At 50.7% G+C, this 19,320-nt stretch overlaps 18 pseudogenes; all 18 read left to right on the top strand.

The window, feature by feature from the left end:
* Window positions 1-1,423: 1,423 nt before the first annotated feature.
* Window positions 1,424-1,543, top strand: LOC130352260 (5S ribosomal RNA; annotated as a pseudogene).
* A 272-nt stretch (window positions 1,544-1,815) lies between these two features.
* LOC130315691 (5S ribosomal RNA) lies at window positions 1,816-1,935 on the top strand (annotated as a pseudogene).
* Window positions 1,936-3,011: 1,076 nt separating this feature from the next.
* LOC130332469 (5S ribosomal RNA) lies at window positions 3,012-3,131 on the top strand (annotated as a pseudogene).
* Window positions 3,132-4,206: 1,075 nt separating this feature from the next.
* On the top strand, window positions 4,207-4,326 carry LOC130352257 (5S ribosomal RNA; annotated as a pseudogene).
* A 474-nt stretch (window positions 4,327-4,800) lies between these two features.
* On the top strand, window positions 4,801-4,920 carry LOC130326889 (5S ribosomal RNA; annotated as a pseudogene).
* A 289-nt stretch (window positions 4,921-5,209) lies between these two features.
* Window positions 5,210-5,329, top strand: LOC130347709 (5S ribosomal RNA; annotated as a pseudogene).
* A 474-nt stretch (window positions 5,330-5,803) lies between these two features.
* LOC130352731 (5S ribosomal RNA) lies at window positions 5,804-5,923 on the top strand (annotated as a pseudogene).
* A 479-nt stretch (window positions 5,924-6,402) lies between these two features.
* On the top strand, window positions 6,403-6,522 carry LOC130319978 (5S ribosomal RNA; annotated as a pseudogene).
* A 670-nt stretch (window positions 6,523-7,192) lies between these two features.
* Window positions 7,193-7,312, top strand: LOC130350416 (5S ribosomal RNA; annotated as a pseudogene).
* A 1,668-nt stretch (window positions 7,313-8,980) lies between these two features.
* LOC130319969 (5S ribosomal RNA) lies at window positions 8,981-9,100 on the top strand (annotated as a pseudogene).
* A 474-nt stretch (window positions 9,101-9,574) lies between these two features.
* Window positions 9,575-9,694, top strand: LOC130353029 (5S ribosomal RNA; annotated as a pseudogene).
* A 531-nt stretch (window positions 9,695-10,225) lies between these two features.
* Window positions 10,226-10,345, top strand: LOC130330698 (5S ribosomal RNA; annotated as a pseudogene).
* Window positions 10,346-11,216: 871 nt separating this feature from the next.
* On the top strand, window positions 11,217-11,336 carry LOC130324682 (5S ribosomal RNA; annotated as a pseudogene).
* A 2,455-nt stretch (window positions 11,337-13,791) lies between these two features.
* On the top strand, window positions 13,792-13,911 carry LOC130336235 (5S ribosomal RNA; annotated as a pseudogene).
* A 1,871-nt stretch (window positions 13,912-15,782) lies between these two features.
* Window positions 15,783-15,902, top strand: LOC130352716 (5S ribosomal RNA; annotated as a pseudogene).
* Window positions 15,903-16,388: 486 nt separating this feature from the next.
* LOC130332085 (5S ribosomal RNA) lies at window positions 16,389-16,508 on the top strand (annotated as a pseudogene).
* A 284-nt stretch (window positions 16,509-16,792) lies between these two features.
* Window positions 16,793-16,912, top strand: LOC130352186 (5S ribosomal RNA; annotated as a pseudogene).
* A 1,672-nt stretch (window positions 16,913-18,584) lies between these two features.
* Window positions 18,585-18,704, top strand: LOC130352462 (5S ribosomal RNA; annotated as a pseudogene).
* The last annotated feature ends 616 nt before the right edge of the window (window positions 18,705-19,320 follow it).

Here is a 19,320-nt window from a genome sequence, read left to right as displayed (position 1 = left end):
AATATATAAGGCGTGAAGAAGTCAACGGCCATCCTAAGCTGAACGCGCCTGCTCTCGTCAGATTGCAGACTGCTACCCAGCTTAGGGCCCAGTAAGTACCGGCATGGGAGACTGGCTGGGAATCCCGGGTGCAGTTGACATTATGCTCTGTTGCCGCCTTCCGTTCCGATTCCGAAAAGGATTTATTGATGCTTAAATGCACAGTATAAAAAGCATGAAGCTGTCAATGGCCATCCTAAGCTGAACGCGCCTGCTTTCGTCAGATCGCAGACTGCTACCCAGCTTAGGGCCCAGTAAGTACCGGCATGGAAGACTGGCTGGGAATCCCGGGTGCAATTGACATTTTGCTCTGTTGCCGCCTTCCGTTCCGATTCCGAAAAGGATTTATTGATGCTTAAATGCACAGTATAAAAATCATGAAGCTGTCAATGGCCATCCTAAGCTGAACGCGCCTGCTTTCGTCAGATCGCAGACTGGTACTTAGCTTAGGGCCCGGTAAGTACTGGCATGGGAGACTGGATGGGAATCCCGGTTGCTGTTGACATTTTGCTCTATTGCTGCCTTCCGCTCCGATTCCGAAAATAATTTATTGATGCTTAAATCCACAGTATACAAGGTGTGAAGCTGTCGACGGCCATCCTAAGCTTAACGCGCCTGCTCTCGTCAGATCGCAGACTGGTACAGATCTTAGGGCCCGGTAAGTACCGGCATGGGACACTGGCTGGGAATCCCCGCTGCCGTTGACATTTTGCTCTGTTGCCGCCTTCCGTTCCGATTCCGAAAAGGATTTATTGATGCTTAAATCCACAATACACAGGGTGTGAAGCTGTCAACGGCCATCCTAAGCCTGAACGTGCCTGCTCTCCTCAGATCGCAGACTACTGCCTGGCAGTTACCGGCATGGGAGACTGGCTGGCAATCCAAGGTGCCATTGACATTTTGCTCTGTTGCCGCCTTCCTCTCCGATTAATAAAAATATTTATTGATGCTTAAATTCACAATATACAAGGCGTGAAGATGTCAACGGCCATCCTAAGCTGAACGCGCCTGCTCTCGTCAGATCGCAGACTGCTACCCAGCTTAGGGCCCGGTATGTACCAGCATGGGAGACTGGCTGGGAATCCCAGGTGTCATTGACATTTTGCTCTGTTGCCGCCTTCCGTTCCGATTCCGAAAAGGATCTATTGATGCTTAAATGCACAGTATACAAAGTGTGAAGCTGTCAACGGCCATCCTAAGCTGAACGCGCCTGCTCTCGTCAGATCACAGACTGCTACCCAGCTTAGGGCCTGGTAAGTACCAGCTTGGGAGACTGGCTGGGAATCCCGGGTGCAGTTGACATTTTAATCTGTTGCCGCCTTCCGCTTCGATTCGGAATATTATTTATTGATGCTTAAATCCACAATATAAAGGGCGTGAAGCTGTCAACGGCCATCCTAAGCTGAACGCGCCTGCTCTCGTCAGATCGCGGACTGATACCCAGCTTAGGGCCTGGTAAGTACCAGCATGGGAGACTGGCTGGGAATCCCAGGTGTCGTTGACATTTTGCTCTGTTGCCGCCTTACGCTCCGATTCTGAAAAGGATTTATTGATGCTTAAATCCACAGTATACAGGGTGTGAAGTCGTCTACGGCTATCCTAAGCTGAATGTGCCTGTTCTTGTCAGATCGCAGACTGCTGCCCGGCAAGTACGGGCATGGGAGACTGGCTGGCAATCCAAGGTGCTATTGACATTTTGCTCTGTTGCCGCCTTGCTCTCCGTTTCCAAAAAGGATTTATTGATGCTTAAATGCCCAGTATAAAAAGCATGAAACTGTCAATGGCCATCCTAAGCTGAACGCGCCTGCTCTCGTCAGATCGCAGACTGCTACCCAGCTTAGGGCCCGGTAAGTACTGGCATGGGAGACTGGCTGGGAATCCCGGGTGCCGTTGACATTTTGCTCTATTGCTGCCTTCTGCCCTGATTCCGAAAATAATTTATTGATGCTTAAATCCACAGTATACAAGGTGTGAAGCTGTCGACGGCCATCCTAAGCTTAACGCGCCTGCTCTCGTCAGATCGCAGACTGGTACAGATCTTAGGGCCCGGTAAGTACCGGCATGAGACACTGGCTGGGAATCCCGGCTGCCGTTGACATTTTGCTCTGTTGCCGCCTTCCGTTCCGATTCCGAAAAGGATTTATTGATGCTTAAATGCACAGTATAAAGGACGAGAAGCTGTCAACGGCCATCCTAAGCTGAACGCGCCTGCTCTCGTCAGATCGCAGACTGCTACCCAGCTTAGGGCCCGGTAAGTAACAGCATGGGAGACTGGCTGGGAATCCCAGGTGTCGTTGACATTTTGTTCTGTTGCCGCCTTCCGCTCCGATTCCGAAAAGGATTTATTGATGCTTAAATCCACAGTATACAAGGTGTGAAGCTGTCGACGGCCATCCTAAGCTTAATGCGCCTGCTCTCGTCAGATCGCAGACTGCTACCCAGCTTAGGGCCCGGTAAGTGCTGGCATGGAAGACTGGCTGGGAATCCCAGGTGCCGTTGACATTTTGCTCTATTGCTGCCCTCCGCTCCGATTCCGAAAATAATTTATTGATGCTTAAATCCACAGTATACAAGGTGTGAAGCTGTCGACGGCCATCCTAAGCTTAATGCGCCTGCTCTCGTCAGATCGCAGACTGGTACAGATCTTAGGGCCCGGTAAGTACCGGCATGGGACACTGGCTGGGAATCCCGGCTGCCGTTGACATTTTGCTCTGTTGCCGCCTTACGCTCCGATTCCGAAAAGGATTTATTGATGCTTAAATCCACAGTATACAGGGTGTGAAGATGTCTACGGCCATCCTAAGCTGAATGCGCCTGTTCTCGTCAGATCGCAGACTGCTTCCCAGTTTCGGGCCTGGTAAGTACCAGCATGGGAGACTGGCTGGGAATCCCGGGTGCAGTTGACATTTTGCTCTATATCTGCTCCGATTCCGAAAATTATTTATTGATGCTTAAATCCACAGTGTGAAGCTGTCAACGGCCATCCTAAGCTGAACGCGCCTGCTCTCGTCAGATCGCAGACTGCTACCCAGCTTAGGGCCCGGTAAGTACCAGCTTGGGAGACTGGCTGGGAATCCCAGGTGTTGTTGACATTTTGCTATGTTGCTGCCTTCCTCTCTGATTCCGAAAAGGATTTATTGATGCTTAAATGCACAGTATAAAAAGCATGAAGCTGTCAATGGCCATCGTAAGCTGAACGCGCCTGCTCTCATCAGATCGCAGACTGCTACCCAGCTTAGGGCCCGGTAAGTACTGGCATGGGAGACTGGCTGGGAATCCCAGGTGCCGTTGCCATTTTGCTCTGTTGCCGCCTTCCGTTCCGATTCCGAAAAGGATTTATTGATGCTTAAATGCACAGTATAAAGGGCGAGAAGCTGTCAACGGCCATCCAAAGCTGAACGCGCCTGCTCTCGTCAGATCGCAGACTGCTAGCCAGCTTAGGGCCCGGTAAGTACCAGCATGGGAGACTGGCTGGGAATCCCAGGCGTCGTTGACATTTTGCTCTGTTGCCGCCTTACGCTCCGATTCCGAAAACTATTTATTGATGCTTAAATCCACAGTATACAGGGTGTGAGGATGTCTACGGCCATCCTAAGCTGAATGCGCCTGTTTCTCGTCAGATCGCAGACTGCTACCCAGCTTCAGACCTGGTAAGTTCCAGCATGGGAGACTGTCTGGGAATCCCGGGTGCAGTTGACATTTTGCTCTGTTTCTGTTACGATTCCGAAAATTAATTATTGATGCTTAAATCCACAGTATACAAAGTGCGAAGCTGTCAACGGCCATCCTAAGCTGAACGCGCCTGCTCTCGTCAGATCACAGACTGCTACCCAGCTTAGGGCCTGGTAAGTACCAGTATGGGAGACTGGCTGGGAATCCCGGGTGCAGTTGACATTTTAATCTGTTGCCGCCTTCCGCTCCGATTCGGAAAAGGATTTATTAATGCTTAAATCCACAATATACAGGGTGTGAAGCTGTCAACGGCCATCCTAAGCCTAAACGTGCCTGCTCTCCTCAGATCGCAGACTGCTGCCCGGCAGATACCGGCATGGAAGACTGGCTGGCAATCCAAGGTGCCATTGACATTTTGCTCTGTTGCCGCCTTCTTCTCCGATTAATAAAAATATTTATTGATGCTTAAATCCACAATATACAAGGCGTAAAGATGTCAACGGCCATCCTAAGCTGAACGCGCCTGCTCTCGTCAGATCGCAGACTGCTACCCAGCTTAGGGCCTGGTAAGTACCGGCATGGGAGACTGGCTGGGAATCCCGGGTGCAGTTGACATTTTGCTCTGTTGCCGCCTTCCGCTCCGATTCGGAAAAAGATTTATTGATGCTTAAATGCACAGTATAAAGGGCGTGAAGCTGTCAACGGCCATCCTAAGCTGAACGCGCCTGCTCTCGTCAGATCGCAGACTGCTACCCAGCTTAGGGCCCGGTAAGTATCTGCATGGGAGACTGGCTGGGAAACCCAGGTGTTGTTGACATTTTGCTCTGTAGCCGCCTTCCGCTCCGATCCTGAAAAGGATTTATTGATGCTTAAATCCACAGTATACAGGGTGTGAAGCCGTCTACGGCTATCCTAGGCTGAATGTGCCTGTTCTTGTCAGATCGCAGACTGCTGCCCGGCAAGTACGGGCATGGAAGACTGGCTGGCAATCCAAGGTGCTATTGACATTTTGCTCTGTTGCCGCCTTCCTCTCCGTTTCCAAAAAGGATTTATTGATGCTTAAATGCACAGTATACAAGGTGTGAAGCTGGCAACGGCCATCCTAAGCTGAACGCGCCTGCTCTCGTCAGATCGCAGACTGCTACCCAGCTTAGGGCCCGGTAAGTACTGGCATGGGAGACTGGCTGGGAATCCCGGGTGCCGTTGACATTTTGCTCTATTGCTGCCTTCCGCCCTGATTCCGAAAATAATTTATTGATGCTTAAATCCACAGTATACAAGGTGTGAAGCTGTCGACGGCCATCCTAAGCTTAACGCGCCTGCTCTCGTCAGATCGCAGACTGGTACAGATCTTAGGGCCCGGTAAGTACCGGCATGAGACACTGGCTGGGAATCCCGGCTGCCGTTGACATTTTGCTCTGTTGCCGCCTTCCGTTCCGTTCCGATTCCGAAAAGGATTTGTTGATGCTTAAATGCACAGTATAAAGGGCGAGAAGCTGTCAACGGCCATCCTAAGCTGAACGCGCCTGCTCTCGTCAGATCGCAGACTGCTACCCAACTTAGGGCCCGGTAAGTACTAGCATGGGAGACTGGCTGGGAATCCCAGGTGTCGTTGACATTTTGTTCTGTTGCCGCCTTCCGCTCCGATTCCGAAAAGGATTTATTGATGCTTAAATCCACAGTATACAGGGTGTGAAGATGTCTACGGCCATCCTAAACTGAATGCGCCTGTTCTCGTCAGATCGCAGACTGCTACCCAACTTAGGGCCCGGTAAGTACTGGCATGGAAGACTGGCTGGGAATCCCAGGTGCCGTTGACATTTTGCTCTATTGCTGCCCTCCGCTCCGATTCCGAAAATAATTTATTGATGCTTAAATCCACAGTATACAGGGTGTGAAGCCGTCTACGGCTATCCTAAGCTGAATGTGCCTGTTCTTGTCAGATCGCAGACTGCTGCCCGGCAAGTACGGGCATGGGAGACTGGCTGGCAATCCAAGGTGCTATTGACATTTTGCTCTGTTGCCGCCTTTCTCTCCGATTCCGAAAAGGATTTATTAATGCTTAAATACACAGTATAAAAAGCATGAAGCTGTCAATGGCCATCCTAAGCTGAACGCGCCTGCACTCGTCAGATCGCAGACTGCTACCCAGCTTAGGGCCCGGTAAGTACTGGCATGGGAGACTGGCTGGGAATCCCGGGTGCTGTTGACATTTTGCTCTATTGCTGCCTTCCGCTCCGATTCGGAAAAGAATTTATTGATGCTTAAATCCACAGTATACAAGGTGTTAAGCTGTCGACGGCCATCCTAAGCTTAACGCGCCTGCTCTCGTCAGATCGCAGACTGGTACAGATCTTAGGGCCCGGTAAGTACCGGCATGAGACACTGGCTGGGAATCCCGACTGCCGTTGACATTTTGCTCTGTTGCCGCCTTCCGTTCCGATTCCGAAAAGGATTTATTGATGCTTAAATCCACAGTATACAGGGTGTGAAGATGTCTACGGCCATCCTAAGCTGAATGCGCCTGTTCTTGTCAGATCGCAGACTGCTACCCAGCTTCGGGCCTGGTAAATACCAGCATGGGAGACTGGCTGGGAATCCCGGGTGCAGTTGACATTTTGCTCTGTTTCTGCTCCGATTCCGAAAATTATTTATTGATGCTTAAATCCACAGTATACAAAGCGTGAAGCTGTCAACGGCCATCCTAAGCTGAACGCGCCTGCTCTCGTCAGATCGCAGACTGCTACCCAGCTTAGGGCCCGGTAAGTACCAGCATGGGAGACTGGCTGGGAATCCCAGGTGTTGTTGACATTTTGCCTTGTAGCCGCCTTCCGCTTCGATTTCGAAAAGGATTTATTGATGCTTAAATCCACAGTATACAGGGTGTGAAGATGTCTACGGCCATCCTAAGCTGAATGCGCCTGTTCTCGTCAGATCGCAGACTGCTTCCCAGCTTCGGGCCTGGTAAGTACCAGCATGGGAGACTGGCTGGGAATCCCGGGTGCAGTTGACATTTTGCTCTGTTTCTGCTCCGATTCCGAAAATTATTTATTGATGCTTAAATCCACAGTATACAAAGTGTGAAGCTGTCAACGGCCATCCTAAGCTGAACGCGCCTGATCTCGTCAGATCGCTGACTGCTACTCAGCTTAGGGCCTCGTAAGTACCAGCATGGGAGACTGGCTGGGAATCCCGGGTGCAGTTGACATTTTAATCTGTTGCCGCCTTCCGATCCAATTCGGAAAAGGATCTATTGATGCTTAAATCCACAATATACAGGGTGTGAAGCTGTCAACGGCCATCCTAAGCCTGAACGTGCCTGCTTTCCTCAGGTCGCAGACTGCTGCCCGCCAGATACCGGCATGGGAGACTGGCTGGCAATCCAAGGTGCCATTGACATTTTGCTCTGTTGCCGCCTTCTTCTCCGATTAATAAAAATATTTATTGATGCTTAAATCCACAATATACAAGGCATAAAGATGTCAACGGCCATCCTAAGCTGAACGCGCCTGCTCTCGTCAGATCGCAGACTGCTACCCAGCTTAGGGCCTGGTAAGTACCAGCATGGGAGACTGGCTGGGAATCCCGGGTGCAGTTGACATTTTAATCTGTTGCCGCCTTCCGATCCAATTCGGAAAAGGATCTATTGATGCTTAAATCCACAATATACAGGGTGTGAAGCTGTCAACGGCCATCCTAAGCCTGAACGCGCCTGCTCTCGTCAGATCGCAGACTGCTACCCAGCTTAGGGCCCGGTAAGTACCAGCATGGGAGACTGGCTGGGAATCCCAAGTGTTGTTGACATTTTGCTCTGTAGCCGTCTTGCGCTCCGATTCCGAAAAGGATTTATTGATGCTTAAATCCACAGTATACAGGGTGTGAAGCTGTCAACGGCCATCCTAAGCCTGAACGTGCCTGCTCTCCTCAGATCGCAGACTGCTGCGCGGCAGATACCGGCATGGGAGACTGGCTGGCAATCCAAGGTGCCATTGACATTTTGCTCTGTTGCCGCCTTCTTCTCCGATTAATAAAAATATTTATTGATGCTTAAATCCACAATATACAAGGCATAAAGATGTCAACGGCCATACTAAGCTGAACGCGCCTGCTCTCGTCAGATAGCAGACTGCTACCCAGCTTAGGGCCCAGTAAGTACCGGCATGGGAGACTGGCTGGGAATCCCGGGTGCAGTTGACATTTTGCTCTGTTGCCGCCTTCCGCTCCGATTCGGAAAATAATTTATTGATGCTTAAATGAACAGTATAAAGGGCATGAAGCTGTCAACGGCCATCCTAAGCTGAACGCGCCTGCTCTCGTCAGATCACAGACTGCTACCCAGCTTAGGCCCGGTAAGTACCAGCATGGGAGACTGGCTGGGAATCCCAGGTGTTGTTGACATTTTGCTCTGTAGCCGCCTTCCGCTCCGATTCCGAAAAGGATTTATTGATGCTTAAATCCACAGTATACAGGGTGTGAAGCCGTCTACGGCTATCCTAAGCTGAATGTGCCTGTTCTTGTCAGATCGCAGACTGCTGCCCAGCAAGTACGGGCATGGGAGACTGGCTGGCAATCCAAGGTGCTATTGACATTTTGCTCTGTTGCCGCCTTTCTCTCCGATTCCGAAAAGGATTTATTAATGCTTAAATACACAGTTTAAAAAGCATGAAGCTGTCAATGGCCATCCTAAGCTGAACGCGCCTGCACTCGTCAGATCGCAGACTGCTACCCAGCTTAGGGCCCGGTAAGTACTGGCATGGGAGACTGGCTGGGAATCCCGGATGCCGTTGACATTTTGCTCTATTGCTGCCTTCCGCTCCGATTCGGAAAAGAATTTCTTGATGCTTAAATCCACAGTATACAAGGTGTGAAGCTGTCGACGGCCATCCTAAGCTTAACGCGCCTGCTCTCGTCAGATCGCAGACTGGTACAGATCTTAGGGCCCGGTAAGTACCGGCATGAGACACTGGCTGGGAATCCCGACTGCCGTTGACATTTTGCTCTGTTGCCGCCTTCCGTTCCGATTCCGAAAAGGATTTATTGATGCTTAAATCCACAGTATACAGGGTGTGAAGATGTCTACAGCCATCCTAAGCTGAATGCGCCTGTTCTTGTCAGATCGCAGACTGCTACCCAGCTTCGGGCCTGGTAAATTCCAGCATGGGAGACTGGCTGGGAATCCCGGTTGCCGTTGACATTTTGCTCTGTTTCTGCTCCGATTCCGAAAATTATTTATTGATGCTTAAATCCACAGTATACAAAGTGTGAAGCTGTCAACGGCCATCCTAAGCTGAACGCGCCTGCTCTCGTCAGATCGCAGACTGCTACCCAGCTTAGGGCCCGGTAAGTACCAGCATGGGAGACTGGCTGGGAATCCCAGGTGTTGTTGACATTTTGCTCTGTAGCCGCCTTCCGCTCCGATTCCGAAAAGGATTTATTGATGCTTAAATCCACAATATACAGGGTGTGAAGCTGTCAACGGCCATCCTAAGCTGAACGTGTCTGCTTTCCTCAGATCGCAGACTGCTGCCCGGCAGATACCGACGTGGGAGACTGGCTGGCAATCCAAGGTGCCATTAACATTTTGCTCTGTTGCCGCCTTCCTCTCCGATTAATAAAAATATTTATTGATGCTTAAATCCACAATATACAAGGCGTGAAGATGTCAACGGCCATCCTAAGCTGAACGCGCCTGCTCTCGTCAGATCGCAGACTGCTACCCAGCTTAGGGCCCAGTAAGTACCGGCATGGGAGACTGGCTGGGAATCCCGGGTGCAGTTGACATTTTGCTCTGTTGCCGCCTTCCGTTCCGATTCCGAAAAGGATTTATTGATGCTTAAATGCACAGTATAAAAAGCATGAAGCTGTCAATGGCCATCCTAAGCTGAACGCGCCTGCTCTCGTCAGATCGCAGACGGCTACCCAGCTTAGGGCCCGGTAAATACTGGCATGGGAGACTGGCTGGGAATCCCGGGTGCCGTTGACAGTTTGCTCTATTGCTGCCTTGCGCTCCGATTCCGAAAAGAATTTATTGATGCTTAAATCCACAGTATACAAGGCGTGAAGATGTCAACGGCCATCCTAAGCTGAACGCGCCTGCTCTCGTCAGATCGCAGACTGCTACCCAGCTTAGGGCCCGGTAAGTACCAGCATGGTACACTGGCTGGGAATCCCGGCTGCCGTTGACATTTTGCTCTGTTGCCGCCTTCCGTTCCGATTCCGAAAAGGATTTATTGATGCTTAAATCCACAGTATACAGGGTATACAGGGTATACAGGGTGTGAAGATGTCAACGGCTATCCTAAGCTGAACGCCCCTGCTCTCATCAGATCGCAGACTGCTACCCAGCTTAGGGCCCGGTAAGTACCAGCATGGTACACTGGCTGGGAATCCCGGCTGCCGTTGACATTTTGCTCTGTTGCCGCCTTCCGTTCCGATTCCGAAAAGGATTTATTGATGCTTAAATCCACAGTATACAGGGTATACAGGGTATACAGGGTATACAGGGTGTGAAGATGTCAACGGCTATCCTAAGCTGAACGCCCCTGCTCTCATCAGATCGCAGATTGCTACCCAGCTTAGGGCCCGGTAAGTACCAGCATGGGAGACTGGCTGGGAAACCCAGGTGTCGTTGACATTTTGATCTGTTGCCGCCTTACGCTCCGATTCCGAAAAGGATTTATTGATGCTTAAATCCACAGTATACAGGGTGTGAAGATGTCTACGGCCATCCTAAGCTGAATGCGCCTGTTCTCGTCAGATCGCAGACTGCTACCCAGCTTCGGGCCTGGTAAGTACCAGCTTGGGAGACTGGCTGGGAATCCCGGGTGCAGTTGACATTTTGCTCTGTTTCTGCTCCGATTCCGAAAATTATTTATTGATGCTTAAATCAACAGTATACAAAGTGTGAAGCTGTCAACGGCCATCCTAAGCTGAACGCGCCTGCTCTCGTCAAATCGCAGACTGCTACCCAGCTTAGGGCCCGGTAAGTACCAGCATGGGAGACTGGCTGGGAATCCCAGGTGTTGTTGACATTTTGCTCTGTAGCCGCCTTCCGCTTCGATTCCGAAAAGGATTTATTGATGCTTAAATTCACAATATACAGGGTGTGAAGCTGTCAACGGCCATCCTAAGCTGAACGTGTCTGCTTTCCTCAGATCGCAGACTGCTGCCCGGCAGATACCGGCGTGGGAGACTGGCTGGCAATCCAAGGTGCCATTAACATTTTGCTCTGTTGCCGCCTTCCTCTCCGATTAATAAAAATATTTATTGATGCTTAAATCCACAATATACAAGGCATGAAGATGTCAATGTCCATCCTAAGCAGAACGCGCCTGCTCTCGTCAGATCGCAGACTGCTACCCTGCTTAGGGCCCAGTAAGTACCGGCATGGGAGACTGGCTGGGAATCCCGGGTGCAGTTGACATTTTGCTCTGTTGCCGCCTTCCGTTCCGATTCCGAAAAGGATTTATTGATGCTTAAATGCACGGTATAAAAAGCATGAAGCTGTCAATGGCCATCCTAAGCTGAACGCGCCTGCTCTCGTCAGATCGCAGACTGCTACCCAGCTTAGGGCCCGGTAAGTACTGGCATGGGAGTCTGGCTGGGAATCCCAGGTGCCGTTGACATTTTGCTCTATTGCTGCCTTCCGCTCCGATTCCGAAAATAATTTATTGATGCTTAAATCCACAGTATACAGGGTGTGAAGACGTCTACGGCTATCCTAAGCTGAATGTGCCTGTTCTCGTCAGATCGCAGACTGCTGCCCGGCAAGTACGGGCATGGGAGACTGGCTGGTAATCCAAGGTGCTATTGACATTTTGCTCTGTTGCCGCCTTCTCTCCGATTCCGAAAAGGATTTATTGATGCTTAAATGCACAGTATAAAAAGCATGAAGCTGTCAATGGCCATCCTAAGCTGAACGCGCATGCTCTCGTCAGATCGCAGGCTGCTACCCAGCTTAGGGCCCGGTAAGTACTGGCATGGGAGTCTGGCTGGGAATCCCAGGTGCCGTTGACATTTTGCTCTATTGCTGCCTTCCGCTCCGATTCCGAAAAGAATTTATTGATGCTTAAATCCACAGTATACAAGGTGTGAAGCTGTCGACGGCCATCCTAAGCTTAACGCGCCTGCTCTCGTCAGATCGCAGACTGGTACAGATCTTAGGGCCCGGTACGTACCGGCATGGGACACTGGCTGGGAATCCCGGCTGCCGTTGACATTTTGCTCTGTTGCCGCCTTCCGTTCCGTTCCGATTCCGAAAAGGATTTATTGATGCTTAAATGCACAGTATAAAGGACGAGAAGATGTCAACGGCCAACCTAAGCTGAAAGCGCCTGCTCTCGTCAGATCGCTGACTGCTACCCAGCTTAGGGCCCGGTAAGTACCAGCATGGGAGACTGACTGGGAATCCCAGGTGTCGTTGACATTTTGCTCTGTTGCCGCCTTCCGCTCCAATTCCGTAAAGGATTTATTGATGCTTAAATCCACAATATACAGGGTGTGAAGCTGTCAACTGCCATCCTAAGCCTGAACGTGCCTGCTCTCCTCAGATCGCAGACTGCTGCCCGGCAGTTACCGGCATGGGAGACTGGCTGGCAATCCAAGGTGCCATTGACATTTTGCTCTGTTGCCGCCTTCCTCTCCGATTAATAAAAATATTTATTGATGCTTAAATCCACAATATACAAGGCGTGAAGATGTCAAGATGTGAAGATGTGAACGCGCCAGCTCTCGTCAGATCGCAGACTGCTACCCAGCTTAGGGCCCAGTAAGTACCGGCATGGGAGACTGGCTGGGAATCCCGGGTGCAGTTGACATTTTGCTCTGTTGCCGCCTTCCGTTCCGATTCCGAAAAGGATTTATTGATGCTTAAATGCACAGTATAAAAAGCATGAAGCTGTCAACGGCCATCCTAAGCTGAACGTGCCTGCTCTCGTCAGATCGCAGACGGCTACCCAGCTTAGGGCCCGGTAAGTACTGGCATGGGAGACTGGCTGGGAATCCCGGGCGCCATTGACATTTTGCTCTATTGCTGCCTTCCCCTCCGATTCCGAAAAGGATTTATTGATGCTTAAATGCACAGTATAAAGGGCGAGAAGCTGTAAACGGCCATCCTAAGCTGAACGAGCCTGCTCTCGTCAGATCGCAGACTGCTACCCAGCTTTGGGCCTGTTAAGTACCAGCATGGGAGACTTGCTGGGAATCCAGGCTGCCGTCGACATTTTGCTCTGTTTCTGCTCCGATTCCGAAAAGGATTTATTGATGCTTAAATGCACAGTATACAAAGTGTGAAGCTGTCAACGGCCATCCTAAGCTGAACGCGCCTGCTCTCGTCAGATCGCAGACTGCTACCCAGCTTAGGGCCCGGTAAGTACCAGCATGGGAGACTGGCTGGGAATCCCGGGTGCAGTTGTCATTTTAATCTGTTGCCACCTTCCGCTCCGATTCGGAAAAGGATTTATTGATGCTTAAATCCACAATATACAGGGTGTGAAGCTGTCAACGGCCATCCTAAGCCCTAACATGCCTGCTCTCCTCAGATCGCAGACTGCTGCCCGGCAGTTACCGGCATGGGAGACTGGCTGGCAATCCAAGGTGCCATTGACATTTTGCTCTGTTGCCGCCTTCCTCTCCGATTAATAAAAATATTTATTGATGCTTAAATCCACAATATACAAGGCGTGAAGATGTCAACGGCCATCCTAAGCTGAACGTGTCTGCTCTCGTCAGATTGCAGACTGCTACCCAGCTTAGGGCCCGGTAGGTACCAGCATGGGAGACTGGTTGGGAATCCCAGGTGTTGTTGACATTTTGCTCTGTAGCCGCCTTCCGCTCTGATTCCGAAAAGGATTTATTGATGCTTAAATCCACAGTATACAGGGTGTGAAGCCGTCTACGGCTATCCTAAGCTGAAAGTGCCTGTTCTTGTCAGATCGCAGACTGCTGCCCGGCAAGTACGGGCATGGGAGACTAGCTGGCAATCCAAGGTGCTATTGACATTTTGCTCTGTTGCCGCCTTCCTCTCCGATTCCGAAAAGGATTTATTGATGCTTAAATGCACAGTATAAAAAGCATGAAGCTGTCAATGGCCATCCTAAGCTGAACGCGCCTGCTCTCGTCAGATCGCAGACTGCTACCCAGCTTAGGGCCCGGTAAGTACTGGCATGGGAGACTGGCTGGGAATCCCGGGTGCCGTTGCCATTTTGCTCTATTGCTGCCTTCCGCTCCGATTCCGAAAAGATATTATTGATGCTTAAATCCACAGTATAAAGGGCAAGAAGCTGTCAAAGGCCATCCTAAGCTGAACGCACTTGCTCTCGTCAGATCGCAGATTGCTACCCAGCTTAGGGACCGGTAAGTACTGGCATGGGAGACTGGCTGGGAATCCCGGGTGCCGTTGACATTTTGCTCTATTGCTGCCTTACGCTCCAATTCCGAAAAGAATTTATTGATGCTTAAATCCACAGTATACAAGGTGTGAAGTTGCCGACGGCCATGCTAAGCTTAACGTGCCTGCTCTCGTCAGATCGCAGACTGGTACAGATCTTAGGGCCCGGTAAGTACCGGCATGGGACACTGGCTGGGAATCCCGGCTGCCGTTGACATTTTGCTCTGTTGCCGCCTTCCGTTCCGATTCCGAAAAGGATATATTGATGCTTAAATGCACAGTATAAAGGGCGAGAAGCTGTCAACGGCCATCCTAAGCTGAACACGCCTGCTCTCGTCAGATCGCAGACTGCTACCCAGCTTAGTGCCCGGTAAGTACCAGCATGGGAGACTGGCTGGGAATCCCAGGTGTCGTTGACATTTTGCTCTGTTGCCGCCTTACGCTCCGATTCCGAAAAGGATTTATTGATGCTTAAATCCACAGTATACAGGGTGTGAAGATGTCTACGGCCATCCTAAGCTGAATGCGCCTGTTCTCGTCAGATCGCAGACTGCTACCCAGCTTCGGGCCTGGTAAGTACCAGCATGGGAGACTGGCTGGGAATCCCGGGTGCAGTTGACATTTTGCTCTGTTTCTGCTCCGATTCCGAAAATTATTTATTGATGCTTAAATCCACAGTATAAAAAGTGTGAAGCTGTCAACGGCCATCTTAAGCTGAACGTGCCTGCTCTCGTCAGATCGCAGACTGCTACCCAGCTTAGGGCCTGGTAAGTACCAGCATGGGAGACTGGCTGGGAATCCCGGGTGCAGTTGACATTTTAATCTGTTGCCGCCTTCCGCTTCGATTCAGAAAAGGATCTATTGATGCTTAAATCCACAATATACAGGGTGTGAAGCTGTCAACGGCCATCCTAAGCCTGAACGTGCCTGCTCTCCTCAGATCGCAGACTGCTGCCCGGCAGTTACTGGCATGGGAGACTGGCTGGCAATCCAAGGTGCCATTGACATTTTGCTCTGTTGCCGCCTTCCTCTCCGATTAATAAAAATATTTATTGATGCTTAAATCCACAATATACAAGGCGTGAAGATGTCAACGGCCATCCTAAGCTGAACGCGCCTGCTCTCGTCAGATCGCAGACTGCTACCCAGCTTAGGGCCTGGTAAGTACCAGCATGGGAGACTGGCTGGGAATTTTGGGTGCAGTTGACATTTTAATCTGTTGCCGCCTTCCGATCCAATTCGGAAAAGGATCTATTGATGCTTAAATCCACAATATACAGGGTGTGAAGCTGTCAACGGCCGTCCTAAGCCTGAACGTGCCTGCTCTCCTCAGATCGCAGACTGCTGCGCGGTGGATACCGGCATGGGAGACTGGCTGGCAATCCAAGGTGCCATTCACATTTTGCTCTGTTGCCGCCTTCTTCTCCGATTAATAAAAATATTTATTGATGCTGAAATCCACAATATACAAGGCGTGAAGATGTCAACGGCCATCCTAAGCTGAACGTGCCTGCTCTCGTCAGATCGCAGACTGCTACCCAGCTTAGGGCCCAGTAAGTACCGACATGGGAGACTGGCTGGGAATCCCGGGTGCAGTTGACATTTTGCTCTGTTGCCGCCTTCCGCTCCGATTCGGAAAATGATTTATTGATGCTTAAATGCACAGTATAAAGGGCGTGAAACTGTCATCGGCCATCCTAAGCTGAACGCGCCTGCTCTCGTCAGATCGCAGACTGCTACCCAGCTTAGGGCCCGGTAAGTACCAGCATGGGAGACTGGCTGGGAATCCCAGGTGTTGTTGACATTTTGCTCTGTAGCCGCCTTCCGCTCCTATTCCGAAAAGGATTTATTGATGCTTAAATGCACAGTATAAAAAGCATGAAGCTGTCAATGGCCATCCTAAGCTGTACGCGCCTGCTCTTGTCAGATCGCAGACTGCTACCCAGCTTAGGGCCCGGTAAGTATTGGCATGGGAGACTGGCTGGGAATCCCTGGTGCTGTTGACATTTTGCTCTGTAACCGCCTTCCGCTTCGATTCCGAAAAGGATTTATTGATGCTTAAATCCACAGTATACAGGGTGTGAAGCCGTCTACGGCTGTCCTAAGCTGAATGTGCCTGCTCTCGTCAGATCGCAAACTGCTACCCAGCTTAGGGCCCGGTAAGTACCAGCATGGGAGACTGGCTGGCAATCCGAGGTGCTATTGACATTTTGCTCTGTTGCCGCCTTCCTCTCCGATTCCGAAAAGGATTTATTGATGCTTAAATGCACAGTATAAAAAGCATGAAGCTGTCAATGGCCATCCTAAGCTGAATGCGCCTGCTCTCGTCAGATTGCAGACTGCTACCCAGCTTAGGGCCCGGTAAGTACTGGCATGGGAGACTGGCTGGGAATCCCAGGTGCCGTTGACATTTTGCTCTATTGCTGCCTTCCGCTCCGATTCCGAAAAGAATTTATTGATGCTTAAATCCACAGTATACAAGGTGTGAAGCTGTTGACGGCCATCCTAAGCTTAACGCGCCTGCTCTCGTCAGATCGCAGACTGGTACAGATGTTAGGGCCCGGTAAGTACCGGCATGGGACACTGGCTGGGAATCCCGGCTGCCGTTGACATTTTGCTTTGTTGCCGCCTTCCGTTCCGATTCCGAAAAGGATTTATTGATGCTTAAATGCACAGTATAATGGACGAGAAGCTGTCAACGGCCATCCTAAGCTGAATGCGCCTGCTCTCGTCAGATCGCAGACTGCTACCCAGCTTAGGGCCCGGTAAGTACCAGCATGGGAGACTGGCTTGGAATCCCAGGTGTTGTTGACATTTTGCTCTGTTGCCGCCTTCCGCTCCGATTCCGAAAAGGTTTTATTGATGCTTAAATCCACAGTATACAGGGTATGAAGATGTCTACGGCCATCCTAAGCTGAATGCGCCTGTTCTCGTCAGATCGCAGACTGCTACCCAGCTTCGGGCCTGGTAAGTACCAGCATGGGAGACTGGCTGGGAATCCCGGGTGCAGTTGACATTTTGCTCTGTTTCTGCTCCGATTCCGAAAATTATTTATTGATGCTTAAATCCACAGTATACAAAGTGTGAAGCTGTCAACGGCCATCCTAAGCTGAACGCGCCTGCTCTTGTCAGATCGCAGACTGCTACCCAGCTTAGGGCCCGGTAAGTACCAGCATGGGAGACTGGCTGGGAATCCCAGGTGTTGTTGACATTTTGCTCTGTAGCCGCCTTCCGCTCTGATTCCGAAAAGGATTTATTGATGCTTAAATCCACAGTATACAGGGTGTGAAGCCGTCTACGGCTATCCTAAGCTGAAAGTGCCTGTTCTTGTCAGATCGCAGACTGCTGCCCGGCAAGTACGGGCATGGGAGACTGGCTGGCAATCCAAGGTGCTATTGACATTTTGCTCTGTTGCCGCCTTCCTCTCCGATTCCGAAAAGGATTTATTGATGCTTAAATGCACAGTATAAAAAGCATGAAGCTGTCAATGGCCATCCTAAGCTGAACGCGCCTGCTCTCGTCAGATCGCAGACTGCTACCAAGCTTAGGGCCCGGTAAGTACTGGCATGGGAGACTGGCTGGGAATCCCGGGTGCCGTTGCCATTTTGCTCTATTGCTGCCTTCCGCTCCGATTCCGAAAAGATATTATTGATGCTTAAATCCACAGTATAAAGGGTGAGAAGCTGTCAAAGGCCATCCTAAGCTGAACGCACTTGCTCTCGTCAGATCGCAGACTGCTACCCAGCTTAGGGCCCGGTAAGTATCAGCATGGGAGACTGGCTGGGAATCCCAGGTGCCGTTGACATTTTGCTCTATTGCTGCCTTCCGCTCCGATTCCGAAAAGAATTTATTGATGCTTAAATCCACAGTATACAAGGTGTGAAGCTGTCGACGGCCATCCTAAGCTTAACGTGCCTGCTCTCGTCAGATCGCAGACTGGTACAGATCTTAGGGCCCGGTAAGTACCGGCATGGGACACTAGCTCGGAATCCCGGCTGCCGTTGACATTTTGCTCTGTTGCCGCCTTCCGTTCCGATTCCAAAAAGGATTTATTGATGCTTAAATGCACAGTATAAAGGGCAAGAAGCTGTCAACGGCCATCCTAAGCTGAACACGCCTGCTCTCGTCAGATCGCAGACTGCTACCCAGCTTAGGGCACGGTAAGTACCAGCATGGGAGATTGGCTGGGAATCCCAGGTGTCGTTGACATTTTGCTCTGTTGCCGCCTTACGCTCCGATTCCGAAAAGGATTTATTGATGCTTAAGTCCACAGTATACAGGGTGTGAAGATGTCTACGGCAATCCTAAGCTGAATGCGCCTGTTCTCGTCAGATCGCAGACTGCTTCCCAGCTTCGGGCCTGGTAAGTACCAGCATGGGAGACTGGCTGGGAATCCTGGGTGCAGTTGACATTTTGCTCTGTTTCTGCTCCGATTCCGAAAATTATTTATTGATGCTTAAATCCACAGTATACAAAGCGTGAAGCTGTCAACGGCCATCCTAAGCTGAACGCGCCTGCTCTCGTCAGATCGCAGACTGCTACCCAGCTTAGGGCCCGGTAAGTACCAGCATGGGAGACTGGCGGGGAATCCCAGGTGTTGTTGACATTTTAATCTGTTGCCGCCTTCCGATCCAATTCGGAAAAGGATCTATTGATGCTTAAATCCACAATATACAGGATGTGAAGCTGTCAACGGCCGTCCTAAGCCTGAACGTGCCTGCTCTCCTCAGATCGCAGACTGCTGCCCGGTGGATACCGGCATGGGAGACTGGCTGGCAATCCAAGGTGCCATTCACATTTTGCTCTGTTGCCGCCTTCTTCTCCGATTAATAAAAATATTTATTGATGCTGAAATCCACAATATACAAGGCGTGAAGATGTCAACGGCCATCCTAAGCTGAACGTGCCTGCTCTCGTCAGATCGCAGACTGCTACCCAGCTTAGGGCCCAGTAAGTACCGGCATGGGAGACTGGCTGGGAATCCCGGGTGCAGTTGACATTTTGCTCTGTTGCCGCCTTCCGCTCCGATTCGGAAAATGATTTATTGATGCTTAAATGCACAGTATAAAGGGCGTGAAACTGTCATCGGCCATCGTAAGCTGAACGCGCCTGCTCTCGTCAGATCGCAGACTGCTACCCAGCTTAGGGCCCGGTAAGTACCAGCATGGGAGACTGGCTGGGAATCCCAGGTGTTGTTGACATTTTGCTCTGTAGCCGCCTTC

Source organism: Hyla sarda, chromosome 1 (assembly GCF_029499605.1).
Source record: "Hyla sarda isolate aHylSar1 chromosome 1, aHylSar1.hap1, whole genome shotgun sequence".
NCBI classification, from domain to species: Eukaryota; Metazoa; Chordata; class Amphibia; order Anura; family Hylidae; genus Hyla; species Hyla sarda.
The sequence above is the reverse complement of the archived record's forward strand: the minus strand, read 5'-3'. Positions and strand labels throughout refer to the sequence as shown.